The 13,013-nt window shown below is 42.3% G+C and overlaps 1 non-coding gene across 1 annotated transcript; it reads right to left on the bottom strand.

Annotated features, from left to right (window-relative positions):
* Positions 1-262: 262 nt before the first annotated feature.
* On the bottom strand, positions 263-368 carry LOC140815806 (small nucleolar RNA R71). Its single transcript, XR_012114450.1, has one exon. It is a non-coding gene; the product is annotated as a small nucleolar RNA R71 (small nucleolar RNA).
* Between the last annotated feature and the right edge of the window lie 12,645 nt (positions 369-13,013).

Below are 13,013 nucleotides of genomic sequence, written 5' to 3'. Positions count from 1 at the left end.
CAGATGATTCAGAACACAGTCCAATTCGGCGGAACTACAGTAGATGACCCAAACACGCACATCGCGGATTTTCTTGAGATTTGCGATACTTTTAAATTCAATGGAGTTTCTGATGATGCTGTTAGGTTACGTTTATTTCCTTTCTCTTTACGTGATAAAGCTAAAGCATGGTTGAATTGTTTGCCTGTAGGTTCAATCACCACTTGGGAGGACATGGCGAAAGCGTTTCTTATCAAATACTTTCCCCCATCAAAAACCATGAAGCTGCGGGCAGACATTACAACATTTGCTCAATTCGATCAGGAATCTCTATATGAGGCATGGGAGCGTTTCAAGGATCTACTACGAAGATGCCCACATCACGAGTTACCACTTGGGTTAGTCGTTCAAACATTTTATTATGGTTTGCTTACTCCTAACCGTACTATGATAGATGTGGCTGCTTGTGGAAACCTGTTGAGAAAGACCGCGGAGGAAGGATATGAATTGTTAGAGGAAATGGCTGCTAGCAGCTATCATCCTCAATCTGATAGGAACAACCAGCGGAGAAGTGCAGGAGTTCACCAGGTAACTGATTTTTCTGCTATTACTGCACAACTTGACGCTTTAAACAGGAAAATAGACGGCTTGAATGTGGGTGGCACGGCTATGCGTCTTCAAGAGATATTCTGTGAAACGTGTGGAGGAGAGCACTATTTGAAAGACTGTCAAGATGGAAATCCCTTCTATGTGCAAAATGAGGCACCGGTGAATCAAGTGGGAGTCCAAAACCGCCCAAGGAATGACCCTTATTCGAACACATACAATCCTGGGTGGAGGCAACATCCCAACTTCTCGTGGGGCGGTCAAAACAGTCAGAATAGACCGCAAGGAGGACAACAATATGGAAAACAACCGATGTATAGATCCGATCCTCCTAGAGAAGAAAAGTCCAACTTGGAACAAATGATGTCTAAGTTTATTTCATCCACTGAAACTCGACTCCAAAACCAAGATGCATCAATAAAGGGGCTCGAGAATCAAATTGGACAGTTGGCCAAGATGATAGCAAGTAGAGAGCAAGGCACCTTGCCAAGTAACACAGAGACGAATCCAAAAGAGCAAGTGAAGGCTATTGAGTTGAAAAGTGGGAAAGTTTTGGAATCAAGGGAAAAGGAGAAAACTCAAACAGTGGATGAGCAAACCGCGACATCTAAAGGTAAGTCTTCTAACTCCACACTAGCACCCACTGCACAACCAAAAATGGTTATACCTCCTCCTTTCCCTGCAGCACTTAAAAAAGCAAAACTAGATGCACAATTCGGTAAGTTTCTCGAGGTGTTTAAAAAGCTGCATATCAATATTCCCTTTGCCGATGCTCTAATGCAAATGTCTAGTTATGCAAAATTTTTGAAGGATATCTTAGCTAATAAGAGGAAGTTGAAGGATCATATGACAATCAACTTAACCGAGAATTGCTCCGCTTTGGTGCAAAACAAAATCCCACCGAAACTGAAAGACCCAAGGAGTTTCTCTATTCCTTGCATGATTGGTGATGTTGTTTTTCATAAAGCATTGTGTGATCTCGGTGCCAGTATTAATCTTATGCCATTGTCTGTGTTTAGGAAGATTGGGTTGGGAGAACCAAAGCCGACGAGGATGTCTCTACAACTAGCTGACAGATCTGTCAAGTACCCCCGCGGAGTGATTGAGGATGTGCTAGTGAAAGTGGACAAATTCATTTTCCCTGCGGACTTCGTGGTGCTTGACATGGAGGAAGATGCGGAGATGCCTCTGATTTTGGGTAGACCGTTCCTTGCAACTGGCAAGGCACTGATTGATGTGCAAGAGGGGAAGTTGAAACTGAGAGTGGGCGAGGATGAGATTACTTTTGATGTTTTTCATGCACTTAAGCACACACTGCATTCTGATAGTTGTTTTAGAATTGATACTTTTGACTCTCTTGCGTCTCACTATGTGCAGGATGCTCTTAGGGACCCTTTGGAGGTCACTATAAATACTGAATTGGCAGAGGAGGAGTTGGATGAAGAAAGAGCTGAAATAGTGGCACACTTTAATACCAACCATCCATGGAGAAAGCCAATGAGGATGCGACTGGAGGATCTAGGAGAACGGAGAGATTTGACCCCTCAAAGGTCAAGAATCGAGGATCCACCAACACTTGAGCTGAGCTGTTGCCTCCACACCTCAAGTACGTATACTTAGGTGAGAATAACACTTTACCTGTCATTATTTCTGTTGCTTTGACAGATGTGATGGAGGACAAACTGTTGGAGGTATTGAAAGCACACAAGGGTGCATTTGCGTGGAAGGTGGCGGATATCAAAGGGATTAATCCATCAGTCTGCATGCACAAGATCTTGATGGAAGAGAAGTACTCACCTCATGTGCAACCTCAGCGAAGACTGAATCCAAAGATGCGAGAGGTAGTAAAGGCGGAAACAATTAAGCTTCTCGATGCAGGTATTATCTATCCTATATCTGATAGTGCATGGGTAAGTCCTGTTCAGTGTGTGCCAAAAAAGGGTGGGATTACTGTGATTACAAATGAGAATAATGAATTAATACCCACTAGGACTGTTACGGGATGGCGTGTGTGCATTGATTATAGGAAATTAAATGATGCCACCCGTAAAGATCACTTTTCCCTTCCCTTTATCGATCAAATGCTTGAAAGGTTAGCGGGTCATGAATTTTATTGCTTTTTGGATGGGTATTCAGGGTACAACCAAATTATGATTGAGCCGGAGGACCAAGAGAAGACCACTTTCACTTGTCCTTACGACACTTTTGCTTTTAGACGAATGCCCTTTGGTTTGTGTAATGCGCCGGCCACTTTTCAGCGATGCATGACTGCTATATTTCACGACATGATAGAAACGTTTCTCGAAATTTTTATGGATGACTTCTCGATATTTGGCTCTTCTTTTGATGATTGTTTGCAGAATTTGAAGGTGGTGTTGAAGAGATGCGAGGAGAAGAATTTGGTACTTAATTGGGAAAAATGCCACTTCATGGTACAAGAGGGAATTGTCCTAGGGCACAAGATTTCGGGGCACGGAATAGAGGTGGACAAGGCGAAAGTTGAAGTTATCAAGAACTTACCACCTCCGGCGTCCATAAAGAGAGTTAGAAGTTTTCTAGGCCACGCCGGCTTCTACCGGCGTTTTATCAAAGATTTTTCTAAAATTGCAAAACCTCTATCTTCTTTACTCATGAAAGATGCACCCTTTGATTTTAATTCGGATTGTTTGCAGGCATACGAGAAGTTGAAGGAGCGCTTGGTGACGGCCCCTGTCTTGGTGGCACCAGATTGGGATCTACCTTTCGAGGTCATGTGCGATGCTAGTGATACTGCGGTTGGTGCTGTCCTCGGCCAAAGACTAAACAAGGTATTTCACACTATATACTATGCAAGTAGGACTCTAGATGAAGCACAATTAAATTATGCCACCACTGAAAAAGAGTTACTTGCAGTAGTGTTTGCACTTGACAAGTTCCACTCATACCTTGTTTTGTCGAAAGTAACTGTGTTTACTGATCACTCTGCCCTTAAATATTTACTTGCCAAGAAAGATGCAAAGCCACGCTTACTTCGGTGGATTTTATTATTGCAAGAATTTGATGTAGAAATAAAAGATAAGAAGGGTGTTGAGAATGTGGTTGCGGATCATTTGTCTAGATTGGAATTTATCAGTGATGATTGTGTGAATGATCCGATTAATGATTGGTTTCCAGATGAGCAGTTGTTTGAGGTAAAAAATTGTCCATGGTATGCAAATTTTGCAAATTTTCTTGTTACAGGCTCACCCCACCCCCCCAAATTTAACATTTCACCAAAGAAAGAAATTCTTTTCGGACGTGAAGTATTATTTTTGCAAGGAACCTTTCTTGTTCAGAATTTGTGCAGATGCCATGATTCGGAGATGTGTCGCAGAGGAAGAGTTTGGGCAAATCCTCAACCATTGCCATGACCGTGAGGTAGGTGGTCATTTCGGACCAACAAGGACGGCATCCAAGGTACTTGAATGTGGCTTTTATTGGCCAACCCTCTTTAAAGATGCTCGTTCTTATGTGCTACATTGTGATAAATGCCAGCGGTCAGGTAACATCTCTAACCGTCATGAAATGCCTTTAAATAATATCATTGAGTGTGAGGTTTTCGATGTATGGGGGATAGAATTTATGGGACCATTTCCTAACTCTTTCACGAAAAAATACATCTTGGTGGCGGTTGATTATGTGTCTAAGTGGGTAGAGGCGGAAGCATATGCCACTAATGATGCTCAAGTGGTCCTAAAATTTTTAAAGAAAAACATTTTTAACCGATTTGGAACACCACGAGCAATCATTAGTGATGGTGGCACTCATTTTTGCAACAAACTCTTTGAAAAACTCTTGAGCAAATATGGTGTCACACATAAGATATCTACCCCTTATCATCCCCAGACGAGTGGTCAAGTGGAAGTGTCTAACCGAGAAATTAAGCGGATTTTGGAAAAAGTGGTAGGTGTCAATAGGAAGGATGGGTCGGTGAGATTAGATGATGCTCTTTGGGCATATAGGACTGCTTTCAAAACACCAATAGGCACGACACCGTACAGATTATTGTTTGGTAAAGCATGTCACTTACCTGTAGAGTTAGAGCATCGCGCATATTGGGCAAAAAAAGCACTAAACTTTAACTTTACTGATGCAGGTGAACGACGGTTGCTTCAATTAGATCAGTTGGAGGAATTCCGAAATCTGGCATATGATCTCGCACTAACCTACAAGGAAAAGACGAAGAAGGCCCATGACAAGCGGATCGTTGAGAGAGAGTTCAAAGAAGGTGAAAGTGTCCTACTCTACAACTCCCAGCTGCGACTTTTTCCCGGAAAGTTGAAATCACGATGGTCTGGTCCATTTGTGATTTCGAAAGTATATCCATCGGGAGCTGTAGAATTGAAAGACGGGAAGGATGGGGCATTTACGGTCAACGCCCAGCGACTGAAGCACTACATGGGTGGCACGATTGAGCCGCAACTTGGAATCACCCGGTTCCAAGACACGCCGAACTGAGACAGACCGACAGTCAAGCTCTCGACTATAAATTGAGAACTACTTTCCTTTTCTTTCTCTTGCATTTAATTCAATTTTCTTTTTCTTTTGTGTCAGCATATTTTGTTTTATTGTTGCGAAAAAAAAAAAAAAAGTTAAGTGTCAATTTTCCCGAGAACTCGGCGCTCGGGCGGTAATTTATTACCGCTCGAGCGCGAAGCTAATGCAAAAGTCCAGAGACTTGGCGCTCGGGCGGTAATATTTTACCGCTCGAGCGCGAGCATTTGCCTCTAATAACTTTTTCCCGAGTACTCGGCGCTCGAGCGGTAATATTTTACCGCTCGAGCGCGAAGACTTTTAAAAGCGCAGATCCCCTTCCCCTTTCTTCATTCTCCACGAATCTTCCCCAATTCCCCTCTCAAAATCCCTAATCCCCAAATTCCCCTCTCAAAAATCCCTCACTACTCTCATTTTGTTCGTTCTTTTTTGTGGTGCAGGCTTTCAATATCCACTGTAGTCTCCGGCAACAAGGCGACATCCTCGGTAGGAAGCAGGAATAACCCTCTCCGGTCACCTATCATCTCCATCTTCACATTCTATGGCTCCCAAGGAGCAAAAAGGTAACCCCGGTTCCTCCTCTTCATCCTCATTTGACAGGGCACGTTTTGTTAGTATGGAGGCTAGGGCTCGATACGAGCATGCCAAAATTCACCGCAACCCAATAGCCGAGAGGGGAGTCCGGCGACAGTTGGAGGATAGATACTTGGATATTATTGTTGGTTTGGAAAGAAGGGGATGGGACAAATTCGGTGAGCAACCTAAGGCGGCGGTAGTCTCTGTGGTTCGCGAATTTTATGCCAACGCAGCGGAGGGGCGAAATGGTTTGGTGTTTGTTAGGGGTAAACATGTACCGTATGACTCGGTGACAATCAACGCACTGTTAGGGACAGCGGAGGTTGACGACTCCCATTTCCAGACATTTGTTGCCAACCCGAATTATGATACGATTCTCGCCACATTGTGCCATCCGGGCGCAATATGAAAACCGTTGGGCGGCTCGCCGAGTTGTTTTGACGAGAAGTATTTGAAAGCCGAAGTTGCCCTTTGGTATTTATTTGTGGCTCGGAGAATGATGCCGGTCTCGCATAAGAGCGAGGTCCAGAAAGAGCGGGCAGTGCTGCTTTATGCCTTGACCGAGGGATACGCCATCAACGTGGGCACACTTATCAATTCACAAATCACACTGAGTGCCCACAACAGTCATGTGGGCCTGTTCTTCCCCACCATTATCTCCGAGTTGTGCGCTAGAGTGGGAGTCGTATTTCGCGATGATGAGGAGTGGTTGCAGCCCATGAAGCCTATTTGTGTCGAAGACCTCCAGCGGAAACGAGCTAAGCGAATCAGTGAATTTCCCTCTCGGGAGGAGGACGCCGGTGGATCTAGCACTGCCATCCCACGCCGCCGCCCACCACAACCCCGCAGGCGAACTCAGAATGACAAGATGGATGAAAATATCGCCTTCCAAGCGCATCAGAGTCAGTTCAACTCTTACGTCACAGACCATTTATCTCACATTGACTCCATGATGCGCTCTTTGCTTGTGCACGGGGGCGTTGACCCGTCGACCATTCCACCGGCTCCGCTACCTCCTCCCCCATTCCAGTTCCAGTATGATTATTCTCAGCAGGGGGATGCTGCCGGAGTGCCACCACCCGAGCACGATGACGACGACGATTCTTGATCAGGGGAGTTTACTGTTTCCCCTTTCTTTTTATTCTTTTTGCTTATTTTGTCGTTGCATTTGCATTCATGAGTTTTTTTTTTGGTTTTTAGTGTTTGTTTCGTTTTGTGCACTGAGGGCATTGCACAACTCTAGTATGAGGGGGGGTAGATAGATTGTTTTGATTGTTTAGTTAATTGGTTTAGTTATTCGTTGCATTTATTTTGTTTAGTGTCGTTTATGGTGAGAAGACATGGTTTATGCTCCAATGATGAGGTTAGATTGTTAGTATACAAAAGTATTGATTGGGTCATTTCATGAAAGGTACTCTTGATTGTTAAAGCATGAATTTTGGCTCAAGTTTGAACTTTTTAAGCACATATGTGTGGGGACTAGAAGTTTGTAGGAATAATGGTGAAATTTGAAAGTTTTGTGTGGTTAACTTGAAAGGCACCATTTATGAGTTGATTTAGCATGTAAACCCGTGAAAATAAGTCGCTAATTGGGACCTTGAATGAGAAAATTTGTTTTGCCTTGAACTTTACATTTACCTCCTTTCCAATGCACTGAATTAAAATGTCATACTCCTAACCAGCTGTAATCCAAGGGATTATATTCTTAGCCTAGGGAGTACATGTGTGAAAATTGTGCATTTAAAAAAAAAAGAAAAAGAGAAGGAAGAAGGAGATGTAAGGTGAGGGGGAGCCGAAATAAAAGGAATGAAATTCAATTCCTAGGCTAAAAGTTGGAGATGTAAGGAGACGAGGAAAATCAGACGAAAAGTCTTGACGATTGCACAATGAAAATGATCGGTGTACTCCCAACTTTTAGCCACTTGAGCTTATTTTCCTTCTTTTCGACACCCTTATCTGCACTTAAAAGTTGAATAAAGTTCAATTAATGGCTAGTGATAAATGGACACGGGGATGCATGCTAGTGAGACTTGTATTGAAGTGTTAATTGAGTGACTCGCATGATTGGATAATTGATCTATTTGAAATACGAATGACTAGACCCATCATGACACACACACACACGTTCAAATTAGTGTCAAGATTTATGTGTAGATGAGAATGAGTATTCATTTGTGATTTGACTTGATTATGATTTTTACGTGAGAAAGTTCACTGAGGCATGAGCATAAAATTTGTTAACTCACCATTGATATTTACTTGTGTTAGTTGTTTCTTGTTTGAGTAATTTTGTGGTTGTTGAGTTTGTTTAGTATCTCGTGCTTTAACCTATTTTACTCGAGGGCGAGCAAAAGGTTAGTATGAGGGGGTTGATATGTGTCGTTTTTACGTATTTTATCGCATTAGTCTGTGTGTGTTTTGCATTGTGCATCGTTTATTTCAGTCACATTCTGTTCATTTTAGAGTAAATATTTGCATTTTATCACATCTCACTTGGGCGTGATGAAGTTGCAGGAAAAAGGGCCGGAAGAACCAAAATCAGAGCCAAGTGCCAAGTCAAGACAAAAAGGGCAGAGGAGTTGGCGCTCGGGCGGTGAAATTGTACCGCCCGAGCGCGAAAAGATCAATGCCGAAGCGTTTGTACAGAAGATTTGGCTCTCGGGCGGTGAAATTGTACCGCCCGAGCGCGAGATGAAACTCCCAAAGGATTAAAGACAGAAAGGTCGGCGCTCGAGTGGTAGTTTTCTACCGCCCGAGCGCGAAGGCCGCTCTTCCCAGGGAGATTTACAGAAGGTGTGGCGCTCGAGCGGTATTTTTCTACCGCCCGAGTGCCACCTATTTTTGGCAAGATTTCATGTTCGATTTCTTACCTTAGTTTAGGAGGGTGGCTATTATGGAAGGAGTTTTTGGCCGACTTTTGGGGACATTCAGAGAGATTGAGACTAAAATTTGCAGCCGTCATCAAGTTTAGAGAGCACTTTTGCGTTTGGATTGAAGATTTGAAGATTCCGAGCACCGTTCCGCAGATTTCGTCTCGCCTAGTATTTCTAATCTAGTTTCTTTCGTTTTAAACATTGTTGCATTTATTTTTACTATGAATTCTAGTAGCTAACTTTATTATTTGTTGGGATTAAAGGGGATCCTACCCCGAATGTTGGTTTGAATTAATTTATATTTCGGTTGTGCGTTGTTCTTGATTTTACTACTGTTTTATCGTGTCATTAAAGAATAGCTAACTTTAACGACGTTTTCATATCACGAGTGAGTTCGAGAGAATAACGAGTGATATGATCGAGTGGTAGAATCCGCGGATCTACAATTTACATAGATATATGAAATTGGATACGTGCCGATAGTCATAGTCCTAAGGGTCGAAAATTAGGGGATTTCATAAGTCGAAATGCGATTCACTCTTGATAAATAATTAAAGAGATTTAATTACTTCATTGAGTAAAATTAGTTTGGCATAGCTCGAGAGAGTGTGTTCAATAGATTAGGAAATCCTGTCGGAAGCGTAGATCACGAACGAGCAAATTAATTGATTAACGAGGGGTAGGCGAACCGAGATTCCCAACAAATCCATTTCTCATTGAATTTTACTCAACCATTTTAGACATTATATCTCATTACTTGATTTTGAATCTTTTTATTTGCATTTTTATTTGATTTTAGTAGGAATAAACCAATCAAATCACTTTTTGTTGCTAAATGTTCAATAACTGAAAATAACAATTGTAAAACACAGTCTTCAGTGGAACGATATTCGTACTCACGTACACTATATTATAACTTGACATCGTGCACTTGCGATTTATTTTGAGCATACAAAATCATATTTTTATTGGGGATTTTACTGTGCAAGTTTTGCTCGATCAGTACTCAAATGCAAACGAGTACCAAGGGCCTCTTGTAAACTCTGCCAAAAATGAGAAGAAAATCTGGGATCACGATCTGATACAATGGACTTAGGCACACCATGCAATCTCAAAACTTCTCTGATGTACAATCTGGCCATCTGATCATGCCTATATGTCATCTGATAAGGAATGAAACACGAAGAATTAGTTAGTCTGTCAACGATAACCCAAATTGCATCGCAACCTCTCGACGTCCTCGGCAAATTCGTGACAAAGTCCATGGTAATATGGTCCCACTTCCATTCTGGAACCTTAAGTATAGCGCCCTTACCCGAGCCACTACTAAACAGACTAATAAACATGCAACATTAAACTTAATACCAACAATTAAACAGCGGAAACCAAATACTTAATCATCTTACAACCCAAACGAAAACAAAACAATAACGGCAGTCTTAAACATTAATACAACCATAACAAAAACATAACATAACCCTGAACGAGAAAATGATAAACCACAGAAAACCTCCACTGGATCACCACCGAAAACCCAACTGCTCTAGCCACTGCCCTGATCGTCCGAACCGTCCAACCTAAGACCTGTCCCGTGGAATGGGGTGCCCAAGATGAAAACAAGGACGTGAGCGACAATCGCCCAATACGAGAATGTACGAGTATACAAACTAATATGATGCATGCGAAATGCAATATGCTCGGATATCAGGGATCAAGTCAAGAATCTCATGCTCAGTCTAGAGGCGCCTGAGTGTGTAGTCTCTGATCTGCCCTAGGCATATTTTGGCTCCCACACTCATCATCAAGACGTGGACCTGCAATGTCCAGGTCATCAGAGCCCGCGGGTCCCGTCGGACACTGTAGCTCTCGATGCCCCATCGTCCACAATACAGAATAGGGCTGAGCGGCCCCAACAAATGAGGTATATCTCCAAAGATATCAGGCTCAACATGATATGTCATGCATAATATGTCAAAGCAGTAAAACATGTATCATGCAACAGATAAATATGAAGCATATAAGTGTGTATACTACGCTTGGATATCTCAGTCAGTACATCACGTACCTCACTAAAACAATCTGACAGAAAACTCTGAACCTAAACAATACCAACATAAAGAAATCACTAACAAACCAGAACAAACATGCTACAAGTTCTCCCTAATGATCCTTAAATCACTATCTAAGGATTTAGGATTATACCTGCATCCGTCGTCAGCCCGCTGATGAAGTCTCGATCTCAGTACACCGACCCTCCTCGAGTCGACACTAGCTCCGAAATTTCCCGACACCAAAGTGCCCTAGAAACTGGCTAGAAAACCTAAGGTACAACTAGAACTCTCTCTGAAGAATGCGGTGAAGGAAACAAAAGAATCGGCTTCCATTTATAGGCTGCATCCGGACTATTTCAGAAAATCCGAACAAATCTTATCTGCCACGTGTCAAAATCTCATTGGTCTAGTTGGATTTCTCGAGATAATGTAATCCGAAGTAGGTCGGGTTATCCATTTAAAATTCGGTGGATACCAACACCTTAAACCCGAATTATCAATTCCTTAATAATACTAAATTAACATCTCATTAATTATCTCTTAATTAATACTTCATTCAAAATAAGAATTCGTGTCATTATATCCTCCCCTCCTTACAAAGATTTCGTCCTCGAAATCAAAACTGAAGTACAATACAACTGAATAAAATACAACTCAAAACAAATGTGGATACTCTGAGCGCATACGACTCTCTAACTCCCAAGTCGCTTCTGCAGTACCTCGGCGTTGCCATTGCACTAGAACAAGTGGAATGGTCTTGTTTCTGAGCTTTTTCTCTTTCCTACCCAGGATTAAAAGCGGCTACTCGACATAAGTCAAGTCTTCTTCAAGTTGAACATCTGTCGAACTAAGAACGTGCGACTCATTTGCTACATACCGTCGTAGCAAGGATATATGAAAGACATTATGAATGCTGGACAGATACGGCGGTAAAGCCAATCGATATGCCAAATTTCCAACACATTCCAAGATCTCAAAAGGTCCGATGAATCTTGGGGCTAATTTTCCCTTGAGTCCAAATCTCATCACCCTGCGGAACGGTGAAACTTTAAGGAAAACTTTTTCCCCTGACTGAAACTGTAGAGGTCTACGCTTGGTATTCGCGTAACTCGATTGACGATCTTGTGCAGTTTTAATCCTCTTCTTGATCAATTCCACTACCTCAATCGTTTGTTGCACTAATTCAGGTCCTTGTACTTGTCGTTCTCCTACTTCGTCCCAAAACAAAGGAGTACGACAACGTCTACCATACAATGCTTCGAACGGAGCCATACCAATGCTACTGTGGTAGCTATTGTTATATGCAAACTCAACAAGCGGCAGATGATCATGCCATGCTGGTCCAAAATCCAAAGCACAAGCACGCAACATATCCTCAAGTGTCTGAATAGTCCTCTCAGACTGACCATCGGTCTCTGGATGATAGGCAGTACTCAGACTCAATGTCGTTCCCAACGCTTTTTGAAAACTTCCCCAGAACCTTGAGGTAAAGCGTAGATCTCTATCACTGACTATACTTGTTGGCACACCATGATATTTAAGAATCTCTTGGATGTATAGTCTTGCCATGCGATCGAAACTATATTCCCGACTATACGGAATGAAATGTGCTGACTTAGTCAGTCGGTCCACAACAACCCAAATTGCATCACAATTCTTAGAAGACAGCGGCAAGTGGGTGACAAAATCCATCGTTACATGCTCCCACTTCCATTAAGAGATAGGAAGATTCTGAAGTAATCCTCCTGGTCGTCGATGTTCAGCTTTCACTTGCTGACAAACCAAACACTTGGCTACAAACTGGTAAACACTTCTCTTCATACCTTTCCACCAAAACTTGGTCTTCAAATCCTTATACATTTTCATGCTTCCAGGGTGGATACTCAACTTACTCCTATGAGCTTGAGATAAAATCTCGTCTCTCAATTTAGAATCTTCTGGAACTACGATTATTCCGGACAGACACAAGGTTCCATCTGTTTGGAATGCAAAGCCAGATGTGTTGTCTCCGTTAGCTAACCTTGTTAACTTTTCCACCTTCGGATCAAAAAACTGAGCTTCTCTGATTTTGGCATACAACATCGGTTCAGATAAAATGCTCGTTACTCGAATGTGTTCCATTCCTTTCTTATGACGGAAGTGAAATCCCATAGAACAACAATCTTGGATTACACTTGATATGAAACTTGTCTGAAGTGCAGATAATCTCACCTTGCGACTATGAGCATCAGCTGTAAGATTCGCTGATCCTGGATGATACTTGATTTCGCAATCATAATCCTTTAACAAATCCATCCATCTTCTTTGACGCATATTCAACTCTGCTTGAGTGAAGATATACTTCAAACTCTTGTGATCTGTAAAGATCTCAAATCTCTCTCCATAGAGGTAATGTCGCCAAATCTTCAAAGCAAAC

Source organism: Primulina eburnea, chromosome 15 (genome assembly GCF_022965805.1).
Source record: "Primulina eburnea isolate SZY01 chromosome 15, ASM2296580v1, whole genome shotgun sequence".
NCBI classification, from domain to species: domain Eukaryota; kingdom Viridiplantae; phylum Streptophyta; class Magnoliopsida; order Lamiales; family Gesneriaceae; genus Primulina; species Primulina eburnea.
This window is presented reverse-complemented; position numbering and strand designations above follow the sequence as displayed.